Source organism: Diabrotica virgifera, chromosome 5, assembly GCF_917563875.1.
Source record: "Diabrotica virgifera virgifera chromosome 5, PGI_DIABVI_V3a".
NCBI lineage: Eukaryota > Metazoa > Arthropoda > Insecta > Coleoptera > Chrysomelidae > Diabrotica > Diabrotica virgifera.
This window is the reverse complement of record NC_065447.1, coordinates 138,929,279-138,955,568: the sequence shown is the minus strand read 5'-3', so window position 1 is coordinate 138,955,568 and position 26,290 is coordinate 138,929,279. Positions and strand designations below refer to the sequence as shown.

General features: G+C 34.1%; 1 non-coding gene across 1 annotated transcript; it reads left to right on the top strand.

Moving 5' to 3' along the window:
- The first annotated feature begins 3,081 nt into the window (after nt 1–3,081).
- On the top strand, nt 3,082–3,159 carry Trnak-cuu (transfer RNA lysine (anticodon CUU)). The gene has a single exon. It is a non-coding gene; the product is annotated as a tRNA-Lys (tRNA).
- Nucleotides 3,160–26,290: the final 23,131 nt, after the last annotated feature.

The window sequence follows — 26,290 nt, the reverse complement described above, 5'->3', positions numbered from 1 at the left end:
TTTAGAATTTGGAGTAGACGAGTTAAAAGCCTTTATAGGGATTTTACTAGTTAGTGGGTACAGCACGAATCCAAGAAGACGCATGTACTGGGAAGAATCTGATGACGTTAAAAATATAGGTACTGATTTCAAGTAATATGAGTCGTAACCGATTTGAAACCATTATAAGATTCCTCCATTTTAACGATAACCTAAACATAGATCGTTCAGACAAAACATACAAAATTTCTCCGTATCTTGAAAGCCTTCGCAAATCATTTACTGAATATACTGTATGAGAAACCGAATCTAGCGTGGACGAGGCCATGATACCATACTATGGGCGTCATGGTATGAAACAACACATAAAAGGCAAGCCCATACGCTTTGGATATAAATCGTGGTATTGGAATCAGAAATCTGGTTACCTCATAGATTTCAATATTTATCAAGGAGCCAAGGGAAAACCCAATGAATACAAAAAAGAATTTGGGCTTGGAAGTGGAATAATATTGCAGTTTGCTCAACTTATTCCTAAAATACAATGCGATAGGGTTATGCCTCATTGCTTATATGCTGATAATTATTTTACCTCTATGAAACTTATTGATTTTTTAACATCGAAGGGAATAGGTTACGTAGGAACCATACGATCAAATAGAACAGAAAAGTGTCCATTCAGTGAAATGTTCAAAAAATCTATACGTGGAATTTACGAAAATTGGTACGACGAGAAAAATAAGGTGCTTCTATGTAGGTGGAATGACAACAGCATAGTTACTTTGGCATCGAATTACCATAAAACGACGCCAGTTTATCAAGCGAACAGATACTTCTTTGCCCAAAGCAAAAAAATCGAAGTAACACAACCACATCTTATTCGGGCTTATAACGAAAATATGGGAGGAACTGATCGGATGGATCAAAATGTTGCCTATTACAGAAAAAATATAAGATCCAAGAAATGGTATTGGCCTTTATTTATCTGGGGTCTTGATGTCTCCATACAAAATGCTTGGTTAATTTACCGTAGAATGAGACAAATTATCCCTGAACCACCCGAAATGGATTTGCTGCAGTTTCGTCGAAATATAGTCAAAACCTTGTTGACGATGTTCGGAACTCCTCCAAGAAGACCTGGTCCATCTCAATCTTCCATAAACAACATTACACAAGATGTTCGATTCGACAACATCGGCCATCTTATTTCTACCCAAGAAAAACGAACCCGATGCGTCTTTTGTCACTCAACTGTAACGTTTGAAAAAACTCCAACATTAATTTAATATCCCAATTCCCAAAAAGAATGTCTATTTTTTTAATTTATTTTGTGAAGTTCAATATCATTATAAGATCCCAAGCCGACCCTGTATACAGCCATGAAGTATTGCAGCAACATTTCAATGTGTTACAAGATTCCTGTTTATTTGAGACGCAAAAACAGAATTTGTAAGAAGTGTTGACAAAAGTACAGTTCTAATGCGTAGATGAACTTTCTAGAACAAATCTTGAACTGAAAGTTGAGTTCTTGTCAACTAAGCATCCCTAAGGATCAAAATCGCTCGGTACTTCCGTCGTATTTTCCCCGATCTGTGGCTTCAGACCGAAGCGCAGATCAGTCCGGTTTGATTTCTTCAAGCGTGAAGATCGCTTGCCGACTCACCCCAAAAGGGCGTGGTGCCTTTTGTTACCCGCCGGTAAAGGGTATAGTATGTCGTTCTGGAAGATCTAGTGTGAGGGCACGATGTTTTTTTTACCCCGTAGTGAAGTTGGGTGCTCTTACACTGTGTTTGAGTTGTGACGCAGTACTATGCGCCGGCGTGGTATGAAGTCCCTGTATCTTGTCCAAGTTCCTGTTTAAATGAAGTCTTCCGAGTCCCGATTGATGTCCTGATGTAGACATTTTGAGTTCCAGTCCCGTGATGTTTATCCAGTTGATTGCCCCGAAATAAAAAGGAAGCCATGAAGCCCACCTCAGGTCGATGACCCTGCTTGTTTGTAGATGAACCCCCTTTCCGTGTAGTTTGTGACGTGTGATAAAGGATTTTGTTTAAATATGGTATGATATATTTTTTTAAATTTTGCAAGGATCCCAAATGGATAAATATTTTTGTTGGTAAAGAGTTTTGAAAAATAATAGTTGTTTGTGCTTTCATGATGCAACTTGTAAATTAAAATGACAGTGACTTTGACCTTTGACAGCTGCGTCAAAATTTTGTTTTGACATACACTGTCCAACAAGTTCTTTTGTCATTCTTTTGTTATGTTAAATTGAAGATTTTTTTTGTAATGTAAAAGATTTGTAGATATTTTGTCCTGTAAAATCATTTCCTGTTAAAAGTTTTTTTGTTTGTTTAAAAAAAAACCACCGTAAAGTTTTAAATAAATGTTTGTGAAAGTGTATCTATCATCTCATTTCTGTAGCCTTTGGAAAAATTTTAACAGAAAACTAATGCAACTGTATGAAAGTTTTAGTTCAGGAGAAAAGAAAGAATATGGCATAGAAGCCAATAATAAGGAAAGATGTTGTCCCAATGTAACCCCAAAGAGGAATCAATGATGATTGTCCCCCCGATTGGTACCCGTAAGTAAGAAAGTATCCAGTAAGTACCCATAGGTGAAATAGAGGATTTATTTCAAACGGCGTCCCTTTTTGTTAAATAGTAGAAAGATCCTCTAGTCAGAGTAAGTACCCTTATGTATTTAGTTATGGTAGTGTAGTCATCTTAACACCCCTTCACCCTCCCTAACGAATCTACGACCTAGCTCCCGCACAACAAATGAGCTGCCGTCCCGCAACGAGGCTTTATGTGTCTGCTTCTTCTTCTTTAGCCCCATTCTTACCCCCCAGTATCTCTATAGATAGTCTTTCCTTGTTCCCATATGAGCAGACATGTAAAACGCTTCAAATGGCGCCCAACGTGGGGCGACATTTGAAGCGTTTTGAGCCCCACACGTTGGGCGCAATTTGAAGCGTTTTACATGTCTGCTCATATGGGAACAAGGAAAGACTATCTATAGAGATACTGGGGGGTAAGAATGGGGCTAAAGAAGAAGAAGCAGACACATAAAGCCTCGTTGCGGGACGCAACGGTCGGTCATGCTCAGTCGGTCATGCTCAGTCGGTAGAGCATGAGACTCTTAATCTCAGGGTCGTGGGTTCGAGCCCCACGTTGGGCGCCATTTGATGCGTTTAACATGTCTGCTCATATGGGAACAAGGAAAGACTATCTATAGAGATACTGGGGGGTAAGAATGGGGCTAAAGAAGAAGAAGCAGACACGCAAACCTTCTTTGCAAGACGGCAGCTCATTTGTTGTGCGGGAGCTAGGTCGTAGATTCGTTAGGGAGGGTGAAGGGGTGTTATTTTTTACCCCGTAGTGAAGTTGGGTGCTCTTACACTGTGTTTGAGTTGTGACGCAGTACTATGCGCCGGCGTGGTATGAAGTCCCTGTATCTTGTCCAAGTTCCTGTTTAAATGAAGTCTTCCGAGTCCCGATTGATGTCCTGATGTAGACATTTTGAGTTCCAGTCCCGTGATGTTTATCCAGTTGATTGCCCCGAAATAAAAAGGAAGCCATGAAGCCCACCTCAGGTCGATGACCCTGCTTGTTTGTAGATGAACCCCCTTTCCGTGTAGTTTGTGACGTGTGATAAAGGATTTTGTTTAAATATGGTATGATATATTTTTTTAAATTTTGCAAGGATCCCAAATGGATAAATATTTTTGTTGGTAAAGAGTTTTGAAAAATAATAGTTGTTTGTGCTTTCATGATGCAACTTGTAAATTAAAATGACAGTGACTTTGACCTTTGACAGCTGCGTCAAAATTTTGTTTTGACATACACTGTCCAACAAGTTCTTTTGTCATTCTTTTGTTATGTTAAATTGAAGATTTTTTTTGTAATGTAAAAGATTTGTAGATATTTTGTCCTGTAAAATCATTTCCTGTTAAAAGTTTTTTTGTTTGTTTAAAAAAAAACCACCGTAAAGTTTTAAATAAATGTTTGTGAAAGTGTATCTATCATCTCATTTCTGTAGCCTTTGGAAAAATTTTAACAGAAAACTAATGCAACTGTATGAAAGTTTTAGTTCAGGAGAAAAGAAAGAATATGGCATAGAAGCCAATAATAAGGAAAGATGTTGTCCCAATGTAACCCCAAAGAGGAATCAATGATGATTGTCCCCCCGATTGGTACCCGTAAGTAAGAAAGTATCCAGTAAGTACCCATAGGTGAAATAGAGGATTTATTTCAAACGGCGTCCCTTTTTGTTAAATAGTAGAAAGATCCTCTAGTCAGAGTAAGTACCCTTATGTATTTAGTTATGGTAGTGTAGTCATCTTAACACCCCTTCACCCTCCCTAACGAATCTACGACCTAGCTCCCGCACAACAAATGAGCTGCCGTCCCGCAACGAGGCTTTATGTGTCTGCTTCTTCTTCTTTAGCCCCATTCTTACCCCCCAGTATCTCTATAGATAGTCTTTCCTTGTTCCCATATGAGCAGACATGTAAAACGCTTCAAATTAACATGGAAGCTCGACTCGTGTCATGTTTTGTATGCCCATTGTTACAAGTCTAGCTTGTAGACATGTTCAACTAGTAGTTAGCCTATCTACTAGTCCCCAATGTCTTTAGCCACCCCCCACTTAGTGTTACATTTGTAACGTACACCCTGAAGTTTGACCCGAGTAAATATCGCCCAACGTGTGAGGCCGATTCATTTTTCTGCCTCCTTCAGTATCCAGTAGTTGTCTTGTCCAGTTGAATGCTTCAGCTGGCCCCGACAACGTGGGGCGTGTTATTTCTACCCCCTGACCCCATTAGCATGTGCCCACTACCATATCCCTTTAGCCTCCTTTCGGTCTCATTTGTACTACAACTGTTAGGCAGTGCCCGTCTTGGGTAGCCGATCTCAGTTTGTGGTGCAAGTGTTTCCGATAACATGGAAGTTTTAGTATTGATGAAATATATAGACAAACAGTTGAATAAAAAAGTAACGTAAAATTTTTTTGAAAATTTTGATTAAAAGTAACGTTAAATATTTTGAATATTGAATCCAATTATGAAGTATAACAGTATGTTGTATTTTTTGCATGTATTCCTATAGATCAACAGTTTTTTTACAGAATAATCGTTTTTTGTGATTTATTGATTTGGTCATTTGATTAGATGTGTGATGTTGTTGGTATGGTCCGTGTATGAGCTTAGCCCCGTATAGTCTGTGTGAGAGTAGTCCCTTGTTTTTCCAGCGAAGCCTATCTCTGTTGGTGTATGTCATGCCACAGGTTAGTTGGAGAAGTCATCCCATTGAGAAGTCATCCCCTTGAGAAGTGGCCCCGTGAAGAAGTGAAGAGGGAAACCGTGGAGAGGCCCCCCACTTCTGTGTTTTTTTTCAAGCAGCCAGGAGAAAAGCTGTCACTTTTAGATTTGAAGATAGCGTTCTCTGTCGACACTGTTTGAGAATAACTGTCTTGAAGTGTAGAAGTTAGCCCCTGAAAAAGCCCCCCCCTTGTCTGTGTTGCCCCTTGTTTTTTTTTTTTGACTAATCTATCTTTGTAGGTGTCAAAAGGATGCCAGAGGTTAGTTAAAAAGAGCCCGTGAAGTAGTAGTTGAAGTTTCCCCCCAGTGAAGTAGTTGAAGTCCCCCCGTGAATGAAGTATGTCTTTTTGTATCTGACATGTCACAAGTGTAATACTCGTGATGAAGGAAGTGTTGTTCAGCTATCTGTGAACACTTTCATTAGTAGTCGGAGCAAGAAATGTCTTATCCCGTGTGAGCTCATATAGGAACCAAATTTCAATATTGTTTGTGTTTGTAAGCCCCTGAGTATATCTAGAAGTCAAAAAGTATGTTGTTGTCTGTTTGTTTGTCTATCCCTGTTTTGTCTGGAAGTTTTAGAGCCCATTGTCTGTTGTCCCGTGTTGTCTATTAGCCCGTGTTGTCTATTAGCCCGTGTTGTCTATTAGCCCGTGTTGTCTATTAGCCCGTGTTGTCTGTTAGCCCGTGTCCGTGCTGGAGTTTGATTTTTTTTGGCGAATAGTTAGTTGACCTCTCTTCTCTTTGTTGATTGAAAGTAGGCCAAGAGCAGAAGCTGTGACAAGGCTGGTGAGGTTAGGATCTGGCCGCGTTGAGTACAGGTGAAGCTTGCTTTCGGTCGATAAATGGAAGCGGTTGTTCGTCAGAACTGTCATACTTTCCAATGTCCCTTTGGTCTTCCCCTTGCGTGTTGCTTTCACCCCCTGTTTTGAAAAAGTAGCCCCCCGTTTTGAAAAATAAAGTCCACCCCCAGTCTTGAGAAATGAAATGCCCCCAGTTTTGAAAAGTAAGTCTATCCCCAGTTTTGAAAAGTAAAGCCCAACCCCCCTGTCTTGAAAAATGAAGTCTATCCCCTGTTTTGAAAAGTGAAGTGTAGCCCTGTTTTGAAAATGAAGTCTTTCCCCAGCTTATGATTTGTAAGTGAGAGAGTTGTCTAGTGAACGTTCATGAAAGGTTCTTATGTCCTGGATTGGACTGTTGATTGAAAACGTAATGATGTAGTGTTCTCTATATCATATGTTGCGTTCATTTCCCTTAGTCTTGTTTAAAAAGTTTGATATCCTGTTTGAACCCAGTATACTAGTCTTTTCGGTCTTTTGTTGTTGTCACACGTATCCCCCCTCCCCCCTTGTTAATATTGTCTTGATTTTAGTCCTTGTTGTTGTCATATACCCTTTTGTCTAGCCCTGTTTTGTTTGAATGAGTTGTTGAAGTAAGTTGTTGGTGAGATTTTGTCTCACTGAGGTGTTTAGACTGGATTGTCTAAATCCTCGTTTTGCAGAACCGTTGCCGAAATGTCCCGTGAAACTCGCTAGGTGTTAGCAGAGTTTGGGCAGATGTTTATCTGTCAAACATCAACTTTTTAGTTTTTGTGAACCGCTCGCGGTTAGGCAACGAGGTGACAAGGCTGTGTCTGCCCTGGTATGTCACTTGTGTTACTGCTGTGGATGTCAGCGAGGTCCACACAGGGCACAAGTTTAGTTTCTTTCCCAGGGCACAGAAACTCTTGTCACCTACAGTTCTTTGTAGAGTCAAGAAACATTTAAGTCTACTCGACTTTAAAGAGTCTGGCGATTGATGGCACGCTAGCCCAATCCCTAACGACTTTTTTGTTTTGTTTAATCCCCACTAGCCATTATCTAAATATTTTGATATTGTTGTCCTGTCACACCTAAGATGTCCATGTTGGATTTTTTTCTGTTTGTTATCGAAAACTGGATAATCTTATCCAGGTTTCTCTTTTGCGCGGAGGCTTTGTAACGTTTGAAAAAACTCCAACATTAATTTAATATCCCAATTCCCAAAAAGAATGTCTATTTTTTTAATTTATTTTGTGAAGTTCAATATCATTATAAGATCCCAAGCCGACCCTGTATACAGCCATGAAGTATTGCAGCAACATTTCAATGTGTTACAAGATTCCTGTTTATTTGAGACGCAAAAACAGAATTTGTAAGAAGTGTTGACAAAAGTACAGTTCTAATGCGTAGATGAACTTTCTAGAACAAATCTTGAACTGAAAGTTGAGTTCTTGTCAACTAAGCATCCCTAAGGATCAAAATCGCTCGGTACTTCCGTCGTATTTTCCCCGATCTGTGGCTTCAGACCGAAGCGCAGATCAGTCCGGTTTGATTTCTTCAAGCGTGAAGATCGCTTGCCGACTCACCCCAAAAGGGCGTGGTGCCTTTTGTTACCCGCCGGTAAAGGGTATAGTATGTCGTTCTGGAAGATCTAGTGTGAGGGCACGATGTTTTTTTTACCCCGTAGTGAAGTTGGGTGCTCTTACACTGTGTTTGAGTTGTGACGCAGTACTATGCGCCGGCGTGGTATGAAGTCCCTGTATCTTGTCCAAGTTCCTGTTTAAATGAAGTCTTCCGAGTCCCGATTGATGTCCTGATGTAGACATTTTGAGTTCCAGTCCCGTGATGTTTATCCAGTTGATTGCCCCGAAATAAAAAGGAAGCCATGAAGCCCACCTCAGGTCGATGACCCTGCTTGTTTGTAGATGAACCCCCTTTCCGTGTAGTTTGTGACGTGTGATAAAGGATTTTGTTTAAATATGGTATGATATATTTTTTTAAATTTTGCAAGGATCCCAAATGGATAAATATTTTTGTTGGTAAAGAGTTTTGAAAAATAATAGTTGTTTGTGCTTTCATGATGCAACTTGTAAATTAAAATGACAGTGACTTTGACCTTTGACAGCTGCGTCAAAATTTTGTTTTGACATACACTGTCCAACAAGTTCTTTTGTCATTCTTTTGTTATGTTAAATTGAAGATTTTTTTTGTAATGTAAAAGATTTGTAGATATTTTGTCCTGTAAAATCATTTCCTGTTAAAAGTTTTTTTGTTTGTTTAAAAAAAAACCACCGTAAAGTTTTAAATAAATGTTTGTGAAAGTGTATCTATCATCTCATTTCTGTAGCCTTTGGAAAAATTTTAACAGAAAACTAATGCAACTGTATGAAAGTTTTAGTTCAGGAGAAAAGAAAGAATATGGCATAGAAGCCAATAATAAGGAAAGATGTTGTCCCAATGTAACCCCAAAGAGGAATCAATGATGATTGTCCCCCCGATTGGTACCCGTAAGTAAGAAAGTATCCAGTAAGTACCCATAGGTGAAATAGAGGATTTATTTCAAACGGCGTCCCTTTTTGTTAAATAGTAGAAAGATCCTCTAGTCAGAGTAAGTACCCTTATGTATTTAGTTATGGTAGTGTAGTCATCTTAACACCCCTTCACCCTCCCTAACGAATCTACGACCTAGCTCCCGCACAACAAATGAGCTGCCGTCCCGCAACGAGGCTTTATGTGTCTGCTTCTTCTTCTTTAGCCCCATTCTTACCCCCCAGTATCTCTATAGATAGTCTTTCCTTGTTCCCATATGAGCAGACATGTAAAACGCTTCACAACAACCAATAAAAAATGTATTAAGTGTAAGATTGCATTACACGAAAAATGTTTTATTAAATTTCATAGCAATACGCAATAATTTTATTATATTATTTTCATGTCAGTTTATTTAAAACACTTTTATATGATTTAATAAAATATTCCAAACAACGTATTATTAAAAAAAAATTTTACATCCTAACTGCCCAGTGTTGCGTTTTCGCAACAGCCAATTGTCAAGAAAGAAGAAGTTTTTAATTTTTTAAACATATATTTTTGTTAATTTTGTGACTTTTAGAACATAAATTTTTCAAAAATTAAAAAAAAATAAGCATAAATAGTTCTGGGCATTAATGGGTTAAAACCAAATTGTTTCAAAAATAAGCACTCTGAATCGACGAAACTTACAGATCATATAAACACAACAAAAGTAAAATAATTTGTGGAGCGGTAACGATTAATTTCATTTATGTTGCCAATTAGGGGTAATCTACCCGATTTTTTTGCCAAAGCAAAAGGGAGCAACTTTATTTTGAGCGTAACTTGCTTAAATTTGACGCTAGAAACTTTTTATAAAAACAGGAATAAAGCTTTTTTTAAACACTTTAAAGAATCTATAATAGGTTTCCCCAAAAATTGCTTTATTTTTTGGATATTTCACGTTGAAATATCCTACTTTTTTTAATTTTTTTACAGGCTATATTTTTGCTGAGAACTTTTTTTTTCGACAAGATACTTACTTTTTGAGTTATTTAAGAAAAACCGTCTAAAATCGTGGTTATTTTAATGAAAAATGAACATATTCACTCGCAAATAACTCGAAAAGTGTTGACTTGGCGAAAAAGCTCTATAGAACAAAAGTTACTTAACCTTCGGATGACCAAGCGGGGGAAATTGTGACCCAGCGTATGTTTTTCTTTAATAAATTCAAAAGTATTTTTAATTTTTAACTCATTATTTTTTTATTTGACTTTAATATCATTCTAGATATCCTCATATTTTGAAATAAATAAATTCCCTATATTTTACGAATAAAAAATATATTCTGAAGTTGATGTTTAGTAAAATACCGTCTATTATGTGTAGTTCCAAGTAGTTTTACGCTAATGACGTCGACTTTGCAAAGTAATAAGACACTTACTCAACATACACACTACACGTGACACTAATACTCATGTTGCGGCTGGCTTAATGACATAAAATCCATGCCATAAAAATAAAAAAAAAATTAGAAAAAAAAACTTCATTTTTTTGTTAATTGTCATTTTTGACATTTTTGACATGGGGTCATTTTTCCCCCCTTGGTCATTCGTGTAACAAAAGAAGGTTGGCCATCGGAAGGTTAAAATTAGTCAGTTTATCTATTTCCTGATTTATTTTGGACATATACTTTTTCACCCCAAGAGGGAGTGAAAGTCACCCCCAGGGCAAAAGCACACATTGGAACAATGTCACTTTTTTTCTTTGACATGTTAGGTATGCGTATGCCAAATTTCATCTCAATCCAAGCGGTTTAAAATTTACCGCAAAAACCGTGAAAGAATGTACTACTTCTTCTTCAAAATATCTCCGAAAATACTAAAATACTGGAGATACGAAAAAAATGACACAGCACTAAATTGTAGCTTTTTCAATAACTAAAATTTCTCTGTACATAGATTTTCTTTATAGTGAATATTTAGCGCGATATAGCTATATAAAACCTCTATTTACTAGCAAACACCCCCTCATTCGAGCCTTTTTATCTCACCTTACTTAAAAACTAATAGCCCAGTAAACGAACGGGAAATACGGCGATACCGTGTTATTTTCAGGGGCAACTCCGAATTGCATTAAAATTTGGATATAGGTTCTACTTACCCTCCAGTTCAAAGTTAAAATTGTGCCGTTGGTTGCTTTTACTTGGGAGGTGACAGTCACCCCTTCTCAGGAGTGAAAAAACATATATTCAAGATAAGAACGGAAATGGATAAATTGGCTGATTTTAAGCAACTTTTGCTCTATAGATTTTTTATGTAAGTCAATACTTTTCGAGTTATTTTCGATTGAACATGTTTATTTTTCGACAAAAAAACTACGTTTTCGGACGGTTTTTCGCAAATAACTCAAAAAGTAAATACTAGATCGAAAAAAATATCCTCCGCAAAAGTGTAGCTTTTAAAAAACTGAAAAAAAAAATGTGTATCAGTAAAGTCTATCAATCGAGTAAAAACAAAGTTGTAGCTCATGAAAAATTCGTTCTTGTGCGTCTAATTCCAAATCGAATATTTCAAGGTGAAATCACCGAAAAATTAAGCACTTTTCTGGAAAAACCTATTTAAACTTTTTTAAAGTGTTTATAAAAAGCTTTATTGGAATTTTCCATAAAAAATTCTAGCATTAAAAATAAGCGAGTTACGCTCAAAATAAAGTTGGCCTTCTTTTTTTTTTGTAAAAAAATCATGCAAATCTCCCCGTGTTTAGCTCCTCAAATGAAATTAATCGCTATAAATTTACAAACAATTTACTTACTTATCTATTTTTTATATGATCTGTCAGTCTCACCGGTTTAAAGTGCTTATTTTTGAAAGGGTTATAGTTAAATAAGCTTGAACGAATCACTAATCACGAGTGTATGCAAATTTTGAAGAGCCATATCTTAACCAATTTTAGACTTGCGGAAAAACAAAATGAAACTAGCATATCTATAATAACAAAACCAATATTTTTTTACTCTTTAAGATTTTTCTTATCACTAATACTTTTTAAGTTATTTTGGAAAAAGGAAATTTTTCAAAAAATTTTAGAAAATTTTGTTTTACTATAAAACCAAATTTTTTCAAAAACAAGCACTTCAAGCCAATCAAACTTACAGATCATATAAACAATATACATACAGTTAAAATAAATGGTAAAGCGGTAATGATTAATTTTATTTAGGGTGCTAAATAGAGGGAGGTTTTCACAATTTATTTTACCAAAAAAAGGGGCCTACTTTTTTTTTAAGTGTAACTCGTTTATTTTTGGTGCTAGAAACTTTTGTAAAAAACAAATACAAATCTTTTTTAGGTACTTTGAAAATGTTAATAAGCTTTCCCCGAAAAGTGCTTGATTTTTCGGTGATTTCGCGAAACGCGAATTTTCTTATTCGATTTGGAATGACTTATTCGATTTGGAATTAGACGAATAAGAACGTATTTTTCATGAGCTACACCTTTCTTTTTCTCAATTTATATACTTTACTGATACATCATTTTGTTTTTGTTTTTTTATAAGCTACACTTTTGCTTAGAATTTTTTTTTCTATAAAATATATACTTTTTGAGTTATTTGCGAAAAACGGTCTGAAAACGTAGTTGTTTTTGTCGAAAAATCAACATTTTCAATTGCGAATAACGCGAAAAGTATTGACTTACGTAAAAAACTTGGTAGAACTCAAGTTGCTTATAATCGGTCAATTTATCCATTTCCGGGCTTATTTTCACGTTTTCACGCGTTTTCACCGCCTGAGAAGGGGTGACTGTCACCCCCCAAGTAAAAGCAACCAATGGAACAAATTCAACTTTGAAGTGGAGGGTAAGTAGAACCTAAATTCAAATTTTCATGCATTTCGGAGTTTCCCCTGAAAATTACACTCCAAAACGGTCATTTATTGGGCTATAAGGGATCTTACGGGATCCAATTTACATAGTCTTATAGCTCTTCAAAATTATTTGTGAAAAAACTTTTTATCGACAAAAATGAAGGAGCTATGTTTATAAAAATAATCCACTTGGGAGTGTAATAGAAGAACATGAAGATACTAAAATACTATGTTTGCTTATATTTGTATTAGTAAATTCGTATTTTTGTTTAAATAAATGTTTTTGTACGTAGTTTTACTTTTTTATTCTATAGATCTATTAATGTACTTATAAAAATTGCAATGTTATTAAGAGTGGTTTTTAAGGGTTGAAATATTATATTATATCTGAAAGCATAAACAATAATTGTTTCACCAATTAAACCCAAATTTTACCTACTTAAGGTTTACAATATTTCTATATAATTTTTGACAATAAGGGGTAGTTTACACCCCTAAAAATAATCAACGTCTTGAGCATGATATAGAATATAAAGTACAGGGTGAGATGTCCTAATCCAAAATTTTTATGCAAATCTATGCAAGCCGAAGTCATTCTTTTAGGATAAATAAATTTTTTATATATAGCTCCAAAAGGGTGGTTTTAAGGGTTACAATATTATGATATTATATTCTAAAGCATAAAACAATCATTATTTAACTCCAACACTAAATAATCAACCAAATGTTGACCATATTAACGTTTAAAACGTTATTTTATAAAAATTTTTACAATTAGGGTTAGTTTTGACCCTTAAAAAACCAAAAGCGTACAACGGCTCAATATAGAAAATAAACTAGAGGGTAAAATGAGCCTAATCCCAAATTTTTGTACAAATCGATGCTGGACGAAAAAATTGCGAGGTTTTGCCATTTTTTCAGCTTCATTTGCTGGCCTACATAGATTGTTTGTTTTTACATTTTATTCTACCATTAAAATCTGGGTTTATTGGTTTGGTATAAACAATTTTTTTAATATAAGGTTATATTTTATTTTTGAATTTTATTTATCCATGAACTTCCTCTGACAATTGGTTTTGCATTTCTGTAATTGGATGTCGTAAAACCCTGAGATCATTTATCAATTTGAGCTAGCCCACAAAAAAATATTGTTCTGAAGCTATTTCCTTGTGGAATTTTTCTAATCAACTATTTTCAACGGGAAATAAGCAACAATTTTACCAAAAAATAATGTTATTTAATAATGTCATTTTTTTGGTAAAATTGTGGCTTATTTCCCATTGAAAATAGTTGATAAAAAAAAAATAGTTTTGATACATTATTAATGAAAAATAAAAATAAGTTTATATATTTTTTTAAATAACTACATAAAGAAAGTAAGTAGAGTCAAAACAATATTAGTGCAGTCACTGAAGGTGGATATGAGTAATTACCTCCGATTTCGTTGAACCTCCATAGATTTGCTGGAAAATTGGTGAGTGGTTACTGTTAGAGGATATCTCAAGGAACAAAGGTGACATGGTGCCAACTTGCGCTTTTACCCTGGGGGTGGGTGCCACCCCTTCTCGAGGGTGAAAAATATTTTATTAAAAATAATTACATAATATGATAGAGGGACAGTAAGTAAGTAAGACAGTAAGTCTAAGTGAAATTTGTTGTATATAGTTATTAAAATAAATGAAAACTTTATGAGTTATTAAAGATCAAAATTTTAAGTTTTCGTGAGAAAAATGCATGTTTTTAACCGATATTTCATGAATAACTCAAAAACTATAAGTTCTTACCAAAAGATATTATTACCAAAATGAAGCTAATAAAAAAAGAAATAAACCACTTACTAAAAATACCTTTTAATGTCAACTGAAAGGTAGTTATAGGTAATTGAATGTATATTTTTTTCGGCAAGTACCCAAATCTAACTATTCAAGCTTTAGTAACGGGAAAATTATGCATTTTATAATATAAACTTATTAAACATTTGTCAAAGTACTTAAAAATATCTATCAAATGAGCCCTCGAACAAATTGATAGCATTAAAATTTATGCTCCAAAAATTTTTTAAAATTTATCTTTTAAAGTTTTTTCCAAAGAATGTTCTTGTTTTTTTTAATAAGTCCCTTAATTGTTAGGATATAAGGTTCAACTAAAAACTATTTGAAATCTAATTCCAAGGGCAATTAAACGACGTTGAATTTAATCTTTTAAACCCCTTATTTTTTTTAAATATAAGGTTAAATGGCCCCGGTTTTATGGTTCTCGCAGCTAAGTTTAAGTTTTAAACGTTTCTATCTCGGTTATTTGTAACCCTACAGGAATAATAAAAAAGGTAAAGTATTTGATACAGAAAAAACTAAAATTTGGTTGTATATCATCTTTTACGTATATTGAGTATTTTTGGAGTTATTATCAAAAGAAAATGAAAACTACGATCATTTTAAAAATTCTGATTTTTTTAAAATCATACCTTTTTTCAAAAATTTTCATTCTAAACCGGTCAAAATTGTTGAAATCATTACTTTCGCTATCATAAAGAAATTATTGTAAGGATTCCTATAAGTTTTAATTTTTATGGAAATGGGGTATGTTTTATTTTTCACTTTTTCCTAAAAAAATCGAAAGGGTTGTCTTATTTTCATCATAACTTGCTTAATTTTAATGCTATTAACTTCTTCTGAAGCTCAATTGATAGCTAATCCGATGTTCTTTGACAAGAGCTTTACAGGTATATTTATAAAATGCATGGTTTTCCCGTTATTTAAGCTTGAATACTTAGATTTGAGTACTTGTCTAAAAAAAAATACATTCAATATTACCCATAACTCACTTTGACTTAACATTAGTTTAGTTCCTTAGGTAAGGAGTGTACTCAATTTTTTATTATCTTCAATTTTGTTAATAATAACGTTTTTGTAAAAGCTTATAGTTTTTGAGTTATACGTGGAAAACAGCTTTAAAGCATGCATTTTTTTACGAAAAAATAAAATCTTTGATCCTCAATAACTCAAAAAGCATTGATTTATATTAATAACTTTATATAACAAATTTTGCTTAGAATTTGTCCTTATATCGATTTATGGTATTATTTTTAATAAAATAATTTTCACCCCCGAGAAGGGGTGGCATCCACCCCTAGGGTAAAAGCGCAAGTTGGCATTATGTCACTTTTGTTCCTTGAGGTATCCTCTAATTACTCACCAATTTTCATGAAAATCGATGGAGGTTCAACGAAATCGGAGGTGAAAACCTTCAGTGACTCCACTATATATATTTAATGTAATAATATATCGAGTAATTTCAAAAAAACTCGAATATTTTAACGTGTAATAAGCAAAAAATGAAGTAATCTGAAAAAACTGGTCACAACTCTTTTTAAATTGTTTAAAAAAGATTTTTTTTAAGTTTTATAAAAATTTCTATTATCAAAACTGAGCAGGTTACGCTCAAATTAAAGTTGGTTCTGTGTTTTTGGTAAAATAATCGTGAAAGTCAACCCTCTATTTAGCACCTCAACTTGAATCATTCGTTATCGCTTTACAAGTAAATTATTTTACTTATGTATTTTTTATATGATCTGTAAATTTTACCGGTTCAAAGTTCTTATTTTTGAAAGGATTGTAGTTGAAAGGGCTTGAACGATTCACTAATTACGAGTGTATGCAAACTTTAACAGCATAATTTTAACCAATTTTTATCTTGAAGAAAAACAAAATAAATCTAAAATATTTATAAAAGCAAAAAATTTTTTTAATGTTTTAGATTTTTCGTCAGTAATATTTTTAAATTATTTTAAAAACGGACAGTTTTAAAAAATTAAAAAAAAAATTATACACATTTTTTAAACTATAAATCCAAATTTTTTAAAAATAAGTACTTCGGACCGGTTAAACTTACAAATCATTTAAACAATACATTATACTTATAAAGTAAATGGTAAAGTGGTAACGATTAATTTAATTTAGGCTGCAAAATGGGGGGATATTATCATGATTTTTTTTCCAAAAAAAAAATGGCTAACTTTATTTTGAGCGTCATTGGCTTAGTTCCGATGCTAGAAATATTTCTAAAAAAAAATAAAGCTTTTATAAACACTTTAAAAAAGTTTTAATAGATTTTCCCCGAAAAGTGCTTAATTTTTTTAATAATTTTAAGCCGAATTATTCGATTTGGAATTTGACGAATAAAAACGTATTTTTCCTGATCTACAACTTTGATTATACTGAGTCTGTAAACTTCACAAACACACCATTTTTTTCATTTTTTAATGTGCTACATTTTCGCCGAATTTTTTTTTAAATACATACTTTTTAGTATATTTGCGAAAAACCGCCTAAAAACGTGATTATTTTTGTTGAAAAATAAACATTTTCACTCGCAGATAACCGAAAAAATATTGACCTACAGTAGACGCCCTCTTAACCGACCATGCCGGGACCTGCCCATAGGTCGGATAATCAAAAAGTCAATTAAACCGAAAATCTTTAAAACCACCCTTAGAAAGACATTACATATGTAACTCTATTAAAAATATATATATTTTATGATCTATAAACAAAAAAGTAGTATATACATATAGTCTGTCCGCTATAACTTTTCCCATGGATCACGATTCATTTTCAAACATATTAAGTCAAAACATAAAGTAAAACGAACGTCGATGTGTATATACATATGTAATTAACAATATCACTCACAAGACAAATTATGAAACTTTTATGACCTCTAATCTAAAAATAGTATCATCCAAAAAGGAGTAGGGTCGGTCGGTTAAGCCGACGGTCGGTTAAAGGGAAGTCGGTTAAGAGGGCGTCTACTGTAATTAAAAAACTCTATAGAACAAAGGTTGCTTACAATCAGTAAATTTATCTATTCCTGGATTTATCTTAAACGTACGTTTTTCATCCCCGAAAAGGGGTGAATTTCACCACCCAAGTAAAAGCAACAAAGGGCACAAGTTCAACTTTTAAGTACAGGGTAAGTAGAACCCAAATCCAAATTTTCATGCAATTCGGAGTTGACCCTGAAAATTACACTCCAAAACGATCTGGGCTATTAACCATTTACAAAAATAATATGTGGTGGATCTTAGGAATGTTCAAAATACTCGATAAAAATTGGCTTATCTAAAAAGTAGTACCTAATAGGCGAGGACATAAAGCACTAAAATCGCCTAAATCTCTTTTATAGTAAAACGGATCGTTAAGAGAGCTTTTGCATGCGATTCAGGGGAGCTTTATTCGGTCCTTTTCCTTGACGAAAAGAAAGTGAATACGTGACCGTGTGCTTTCTGCTTTCTTATTATATTCGTCGTCTCCGTGCTTATAAAGCCTTAGATTTAGAAAACGAAAAGTCTTACATTTAAAATATTGTTTATTATTTTTATTGTTTAATGGTAGTAAACTTTGTATCTCGGACATTTCGTTTTCCTCTTTTTAAAAAATATGTGTTCAATATTTTTTAAAAGTTTATCCAATGACACCAAACACGACCCCCCCCCCACGGAGAGGGGTGGGGGTAAATTAAAAATTTTAAATACGAACCCCGCGATATTATGCGAATTAGATATCAGACCAAAAAACTGCAAAATGCACGTAATCAATATTTTTTAAAAATCTACTGAACGGCACTAAACACGGCCCCCTACGTAGTTGGGCTTGGGGTTGCTTTAAAATCTTAAATAGGAGCCCCCAATTTCTATTGCAGATTGATTCTATACGTAAAAATAAGTAACTTTTATTAGAGATAATTTTAGAATTATGGATAGATGGCGCTATAATCGGAAAAAACGATTGTTGGAAATGGAAAACTAAATTAAAAAATGGAAAATCCATCACTTTATAGAAAATTTAACTTAACTTTTTTTGGCTTTAGGACTTACTCTTCACAACCCAATAGGTCCCCATAACGCTCGAGTGACTGCAAATGTAGCATGCTTTCCTTCTCTACTATAATAAGAGGCCAACAGGTTTTAAAAACATTGTGTTTAATGGTACCACAATAATGATTTATTTGGAATGTACACAAATATTTGGGGAGGGGGATAAAAGGAACAAAACCCCAATAAAATTGTTATTGGGTGCACAAATTTCACTGCCATTTTTTAAGATTTTCCTGCCATAATAATGCCGCCAACAACTGTCAATAAAAGATATCTAGTAATTTTTGGGTATAGGAAAAACTCGATTTTTATTTTGTACCTTTAAAGGGCTGTAATTTTTTTTATGTGCATATTTGTATTAAGGTAAGTTAGGTTCAATCGAACTACTTTTGGACTCAGAATATGTGATTTAATTTATCATCTACCTTTGTGTTACACCCATTTTTAAAGGAATTTTTCATCTTTTTAGGTTAATTTACTATTTTATTTGGTAGATAAGCCACAATTTACATTTGAAATTAATTTATTTTTGACGTTTCCACTTTCAATTTCTATGATTCATTGAGTGCATATGCAAATGTTTGTTTATCGAAATGCATATTTATTTATTCGTTAAAGATTGATTTTTACGCACTTATAATAGGGGAGGAAAGTATGCTACATGTGCAGTGACTCGAGCGTTATGGGGACCCATTGGGTTGTGAAGAGTAGGTCCTAAAACGATAAAAAGTTAAGTTTTCCATTTTAGTGGGGACATAATTCGAAAAATATTTTGAATAAAAGTTACAAATTTTTAAGTAAGAAATCCAAATCTACAATAAAAAATGGGAGCTCCTATTTAAGATTTTAAAGTAAGCCCCCATCCCACCTCCGAAGGGAGTCGTGTTTAGTGCCATTCGATAGATTTTTTAAAAAGATTGAATAAATGTATTTTTCAGTTTTTCGATCTGATGTTCATTTCCCGAAATATCGCGGGGTTGTAGAGGTACATTTACAGTGTACAAGGTTTCTCCCCATGTGATAATCTGACGCGCTCGAGTAACTGCAAAAATCCCCGCTTGGGCTCCCCTACCAATATTTGCATAGATGATTTACCTTTCTTTTCAGAATATTATATTCTTAATTTAGTAAATTGTTTTTTTTGCATATGTGTATATGCAAAAAATGCTGCCGCTATGAAGCTGCCCAAATTTTGTTGTGTCTCGTTTTTAACTTATAATAATAACAGATAAATACTAATCCTAGTCAATTTAATCCATTATTTCCAACAAATAATCCATTACCACAAATACCACCACTACCACTAACACGAAAAGAGAATACCGACAATGAAGATATTAATGCTCCACGAAATTACTTCTACAGTTTTCCGCAGGAAAATATTATTAAAATATATTATATTTCTGGAAAATCAGAACCATATGCTGAACCTGACGTCCCAGTTACACGTGGGCAGCCCATTATAGACCCCATGAGCTTATCCACTGCTGCCATAACTTCCTTAACTGGCGGAAACTTTGGATAAATTATATAAAACTCTAAATGCAGTATCCGCCAAGTACAACTAACAAGCGTACAAATAGTTAAAAAATATAGATTACACAATAAATATATATTTATTTATTTATCGAGAACATACATAATATTTTTTTTTATTGAAAATTTACCGCATCCACCAAGAGGTGATTAGCGGGAATACAGTGTAGGAGTACAGTTCCAATAACTTACAATCTATAATATAATTCTATGAGTTTTAAATAATTATCGATATTATTATCTATAATTACAGTATGTATCTTAAATTAAGAATACAGTGTAGGTATAACTTCCAGTAATTTAGATTCTATAATATAGCCCTATACATTTTAAATAGTTTGCGATATTGTCATAGTAACCATCTGTGCCTAAAAGTTTGTTGATGTTGTTAGGAATATTGAATCTAATTCGTTCATTTGCAAAAAGTGGACAGTCAATTAAAAAATGTTTTACATTATTTATTTCGTCACAAATTTCACATTTAGGGGGATCGTCTCTTGTAAACAGGTGAGAGTGCGTGTATCTTGTGTGACCTATACGCAGACGTGTGATAACAGTTTGAAGTTTTCGGGCTCGTATTCTCGATAGCCGCGGGTAAACATTATCCTTGATTGTTCTTAAAGATGTCTGTGAATATTTCCATTCTTGGTTCCATTTACACGTGATTAGATTTCTAAAGTACGATTTTGTGTCACTCGCGAGATTTCGACACTCCGTTACCTCTGTTTCGACACTTTCCGACACTTTACGGGCACACTGATCTGCTGCTTCGTTTCCATCGATACCAATATGAGATGGGATCCATATGAAGGTAATGCGTCTGGAATTTTCTTGAGCCTCTTCTAGTTCAGATTTTACCATTTTCTCTAGGGCAGCGGTTCTCAATCTGTGGTACATGTACCACTGGTGGTACATTTCATTTTTTGAGGTGGTACACAAAACGCAAAAACATCCAAAATCAGCACCACTATTATAGTTAATTAAATCACCTAGTTAGATATGTATTTCAGTTAGGTGGTACCAAAAATAATAAAAAGTATTTGGTGGTACATAACACAAAAAGATTGAGAACCGCTGCTCTAGGGGGTTTTTAGGATATACATGATTTAAAGTTTGTAAAGCACCGAGTGAATCACTTAGGATCAAGCATTTTGGTATTTTGTTTTTGTTGACATGTTCAAGGGCTTTGAGTATTGCATAAAGTTCAGCAGAAAAAATACTGAAATATTTGGGAAGTTTTACCAAAGTGGCTACCCCACCAGAAGAATAATTACTATTACTTTTTCTGTCATTTCTAAAACAATTGAACTGCTTAGAATTGTAACTTGTGTTTGGACTAAGGTTAGTTTCTTGTAGGCAAATTATTTCTGGACAGTATTCTGATTGGATGATTTGAAGCATGGGTAAACGATGGAACAGTCCATCAATATTCCACTGTAATATAGAGTTGAAAATTAGGCATCGGAGGAAGATAATTCACTGTCAGTGATATCTTTACCTAGATAGTGATTCAATTTATTTTTAAGTCGGGTGAAGCGATGTTTCGTAGTTTTGTCTGATAGGTATGGGTAAGATATGGTTAATAGGTTTATTAAACCGGGGAGATCGGTTGTGTATTCCTGGATAATTTCTATAGGTGAATTGTTACCTTGGGTATTTTCAATTAGCATTATTAGCTGATCATAGTTTAATGGGAGTGTTGTGGAATTTTTATTCATGAAAAATTTAAGTGCGTCAGGAGTAGGTGCTGTGCGTTTAGGTTTTTTGGGCTTTTGGATGTTGGTTTGACGTGGTGTTTGAGGGAGAGCAAACGTTGGATTATTAGTATTCAGATTTTCGATGGGAGGGGATAACGTTTCGTCAATACTTCTTTTCACAGATGTACTGGATGATTCTCCTATGATTCCGAGTGAAGCTTGTTGATCCATTACTTCAGAGGTTTTTTCACATGGATTTTTAGTGGGAATGTTCTCTTCGGTGGGAATTATTTTGCTCGCTTCAGAAGTTGGCAGTAGGGTTTGAGGAGTAGAAGAAATTGAAGAAGGTTTTTGAATATTTATGTTGTTTGGATCACCGTCTTCAGCTTGATGTGATTCAGTATGGGAGAAAAGTTGTGTGTTCTGTTGCTGTGGTGTAGATTCGGTGGTGGTGGTTAGGTCATAAGAGATAGTAGAGTTTTGAGATAACACATTGTCTGTCACAAGTTGTGTATGCTGTTGCTGTGGCGTTGATTCGGTAGTGGGAGTTGGGTCATGAGAAAGAGTAGAATTTTGTGATAACACATTGTCAGATGAAGTATTGGGGCAATTTGACGCAACGTGTCCAGCCTGTTTGCATACGAAACATTCCATCTTGTCCGTTGAAAGAAAAATTCTATTATCATTGCCTTCAAATGAAATTAATAAGGAGGTGTGAAGCTCGAAATTATCAGAGGGTGAAAAGACATACACTTGGCGGCGGAAACTGAGGATGTGGGAATATTCATCACCTGGAATTCCTGCTCTAAGGAAAGACACTGGGGAGGCTATTTGAAGACCAAGACTCTTGATTGCATTTTCTGCAAGTTGGTGGGGAATATAAGGAGAGATATTCGAGATTAATATTCTTTTTGTCGGGGAGACAAGTTTCCTAATACTTAAAATTAGGGATCCGATTTGGATAGTTGGGTGGGACTTCAGAAGTTGATCAACGAGATTTGGGTTGGCTAGATATATGCAGATTCTATTATTTGAGATTCTGGAAGCAAAGGAAATATTTTTTGGTCCGATGACATCACCAATAGCTTTAACGTAATCTAGAAGTTTAAGGTTTTCTTCTGCGTGAAGGACTATGGCTTGCTCTTTTTTGGGTAGGGATGGTGGTTTCGGCGAAGATTTTGCAGCGTTTACGTACGAAATTGATGTAGTAGCTTGAGTATTTGTAGCACTTTGAAGGGCCATGGTTGAGGTAGAAACTGTAGGATTACTGTGTATGTTTGTACTTGTCATGCAGATACAGACAATAGCTTCGTGTTATATTTTTTCTTTAAATGGTTCTGGTATCAGAATTGCATTCAAAGCCATTATGCTGGATGGTCAGCAAGAACCAGCAAACTGGTGAAACCAGCCGCTGGTATGCACTTTTTATAAATTAAATACAATTTATAATGGTTTAATAATATAAAGAAAGCAATACGTACAAATTTTGTCCAGAAATCACTTTTTAAAATACACTATTAAATCGAAATCAAATACACTAATTACTACTGATAAGGTAAACTAGATTTTAATTATACTTGGCACAGGTCTTACTCGTATGAATGCTAGAACAAGACTCCCATACATAATATTATTATGTGTATAATTCATATTCACACAGAAAAATATTTGAAAATGTCTCAATTTTAATAGATATTTTTTAATATCTCAATAATTGGTGGTTTTTAACATAGTTATTTATATTTAAATAGTTATAGTTTTTGTATTTTTTATATTTTTGATTTAGTAATTTTCGTTACAATGCTGTTTTTGTAAATTCCGCTGTTATTTTTTATATAGAACATATTTGAAAAAAATCTCACTTTAGTAAGTTGTTTTTTAATTTTAGGTATGTATGATTAAAGCTAAATCTACCCTTAAATTAAACCCTGTGTTATTTTTTATTTGTTCTAAAATACATTGTTACATTACAGTACGTAACACTAAGCATTTTTGTTAAAAGAATATGTGTAACAAGGGTTTTAGTCCAATGACTATCAACTCCTTGTTGGTTTCCTACTAATAACTAAACTAAGTATAGACACTTATTTTCTAAATGGTAAGTCAAGAGAAGTTCTAATGTTCAGTCTATCTAATTCGTTGGGGTGTTTTTTTGCAGTCGTTTGAAATATTTATCAGTGCATTTGACGATTTGCTTCACTGTCCCGATCTTTAAGCCTCTGTAAATGTCTGCGTTCAGAATGAACCATGGTGCATTTATGATGGCACAAAGAATCTTAGATTAAAATCGCTATAGTATTGCTAGGTTGCTGTCTGCTGCAGTTGCCCACAGTTCAATCACGTATGTCCAGATGGACCGAATGATTGCTTTATACACTAAAATTTATCAGATAAAGATTAGGTGGATTTTTGGCCAAGTAATCAGTAGGGTTTTCTGAATTTCATTCCTAATTACTTCCTCTTCATCGGTGTTTCTTTGTGACATTTAGTGAATACTACGTTAACTGATTTACTTCGTTGATTTTTATCTCCATATTTCAATTAAATGTATTTTTTGTATCAATATTTCAGCGGCCTGATGGGATCTGGGTTTTTTTTACCAAAATTGCTGTGTCATCTGCGAATGTTGCAATTGTAGATTCTACTCCAATTGGGAAATCAGCTATAAAGCTTGAATAACAATCCTGAATCCTGAATCCTGAATGTCAAATTTTATCAAATGCTTGACTAACATCCAGCAAAATTGCATCGCAAAAGCGCTTTTCCTTGAAAGCTGATTGTATCTTTTCTACCACTCTATGCATTGTTCAGTTGTGCTGTGGTTTTGGCGAAAACCGAACTCATGATTTGGTAAAATATTGTTGTTCTGTATATCAATAATAATTAAGTCTACTTACTGTGTTATAATATGCTTTTATCTACTCTATGTAAGTTTTTAGTTTGTGGAAACTGTCATTATAGATGAAGGACACTTCATATTTTGGCACACTTTCATATAATCAAATATCCTTAACTCTCGCGTTGTCATGGTGATGACATTGTGAGCAACAAATTACAACAAAAGTTTTGACAGTTTTGTGGTTTGAAAGAAGTTAGAATTTTTAAATGTCAAAGTTCTAAAAATTGAAGAATAGAAATGAATTCCAGTGACGAAGAGTTACAGTTTTTTATTTGTTTGTCGTAGATAAAATATTGTATGAAACTGTGCGTGAAGTACCTTTTGCGAACTTACGCGATGTATAGCACTCGCGCCGCTTTCGCTCGTGTTCTACACATCGCGTGCGTTTGTAAAAAGCATTCTTCACGAACTGTTTCATAAATAAGTATTATGGCTTTATTATACTCCATGAGTAAAATGTTAAAAATAAATAAATTTGTAACCTCGGAAACCTTTTTTTGGATGGTGCTAGAAAGGTCACCAATGGAGACACTGCGACGGCAGCCAGATGGTAGGTGGAGAGCGAGTCGTGGGTTCGAAACTAGCTTTTGGAACGTGGAAGGGAGCCAATAGAAGAAATAGGTAAAGATAAGACAAGAGAAGGTAGATAAGAGAAGAGAGAGAAACAGATAAAAAGATAGATAGGTAAAGTTACCTAAGATAAGAGAAGAGATACAGGGCGCCACTTAACATTTTGGGGTTGAAAGGGGAAAATTAAGAAACCTTAGAAACGAAAACAGGTAGGTAAGAAAAGATTATGAGGTTCTGAGACCAAATACAAGAAAAGATATAGACAGTTAATTAGTAAATATTTAGCGGTAATTTATTATCAGGGAATTTATTATGAGTAGATAAATAAAACTAGTAAAATAAATAAAAAAACAATATATTAAACAAATGGCTCACCAGAAGGGTGAGTCCAAAAAAAACACAAGAAATAAAGAGAAAACAATGTATACACACCCATCACAACTGCACCAACAATTAATGTGTTGTGGTGTACAGTTAGAAATAAACAAAAATTATGATGGAATAAATACAAGTAACATATAACAAAAACATGCACAATTAAAAACACAGTAAAGAGAGCCTGCTTATGAATTAAAAAAACAAATCAAGCATCTATAATGAGAAATCTCTCTTTACTGGTTCAGGGCTTATCTCGAGATAACGGATATGGTAACCTTAATGATTGATAGAAAATATAACGTACAAAGATATAATAAAATTGAATGCAAAGCATACAAAGTTAACAAACGTTTACTGTTCAAAAATTAAAAACCACCCCGCACTTGGTTTCATAAACAAAAAGCCAATCGCACAGCTATTAACGAATTAGTGAATGTTTGTACTTGGTTTTGATAATGAAAAGTTTTATTAATGAATAAAAAAATTGTATTGATGAAATCGCTGATGAGATTCATCTGAGGTTAGCCTTAACCACAGATGAAGATATGTTGAGGTAGATAGCCCTTAGATTGCTCTATTTTTGGAAATAGTTTTAGGTAGGATTATTAAGACACTTACAGTTGCTCTGCCTCTTAATCTGCACTGACTCTATATTATTTACTTTACTTAGTAAGCAAACACTGAAGTTATTTGGTAATTGAATCTAAGCGGATGTCAGATCCAATTACAGATACGATACGAGAGTGAATATCACTCAGATAAGATATATTGTAGGTAAGGTAGATGGTAGATAAGGTATTAGATACTAGACAGACGTCTGTACTCCACGATACTCAGCCACGAAAAGCCCATTTTTCGCA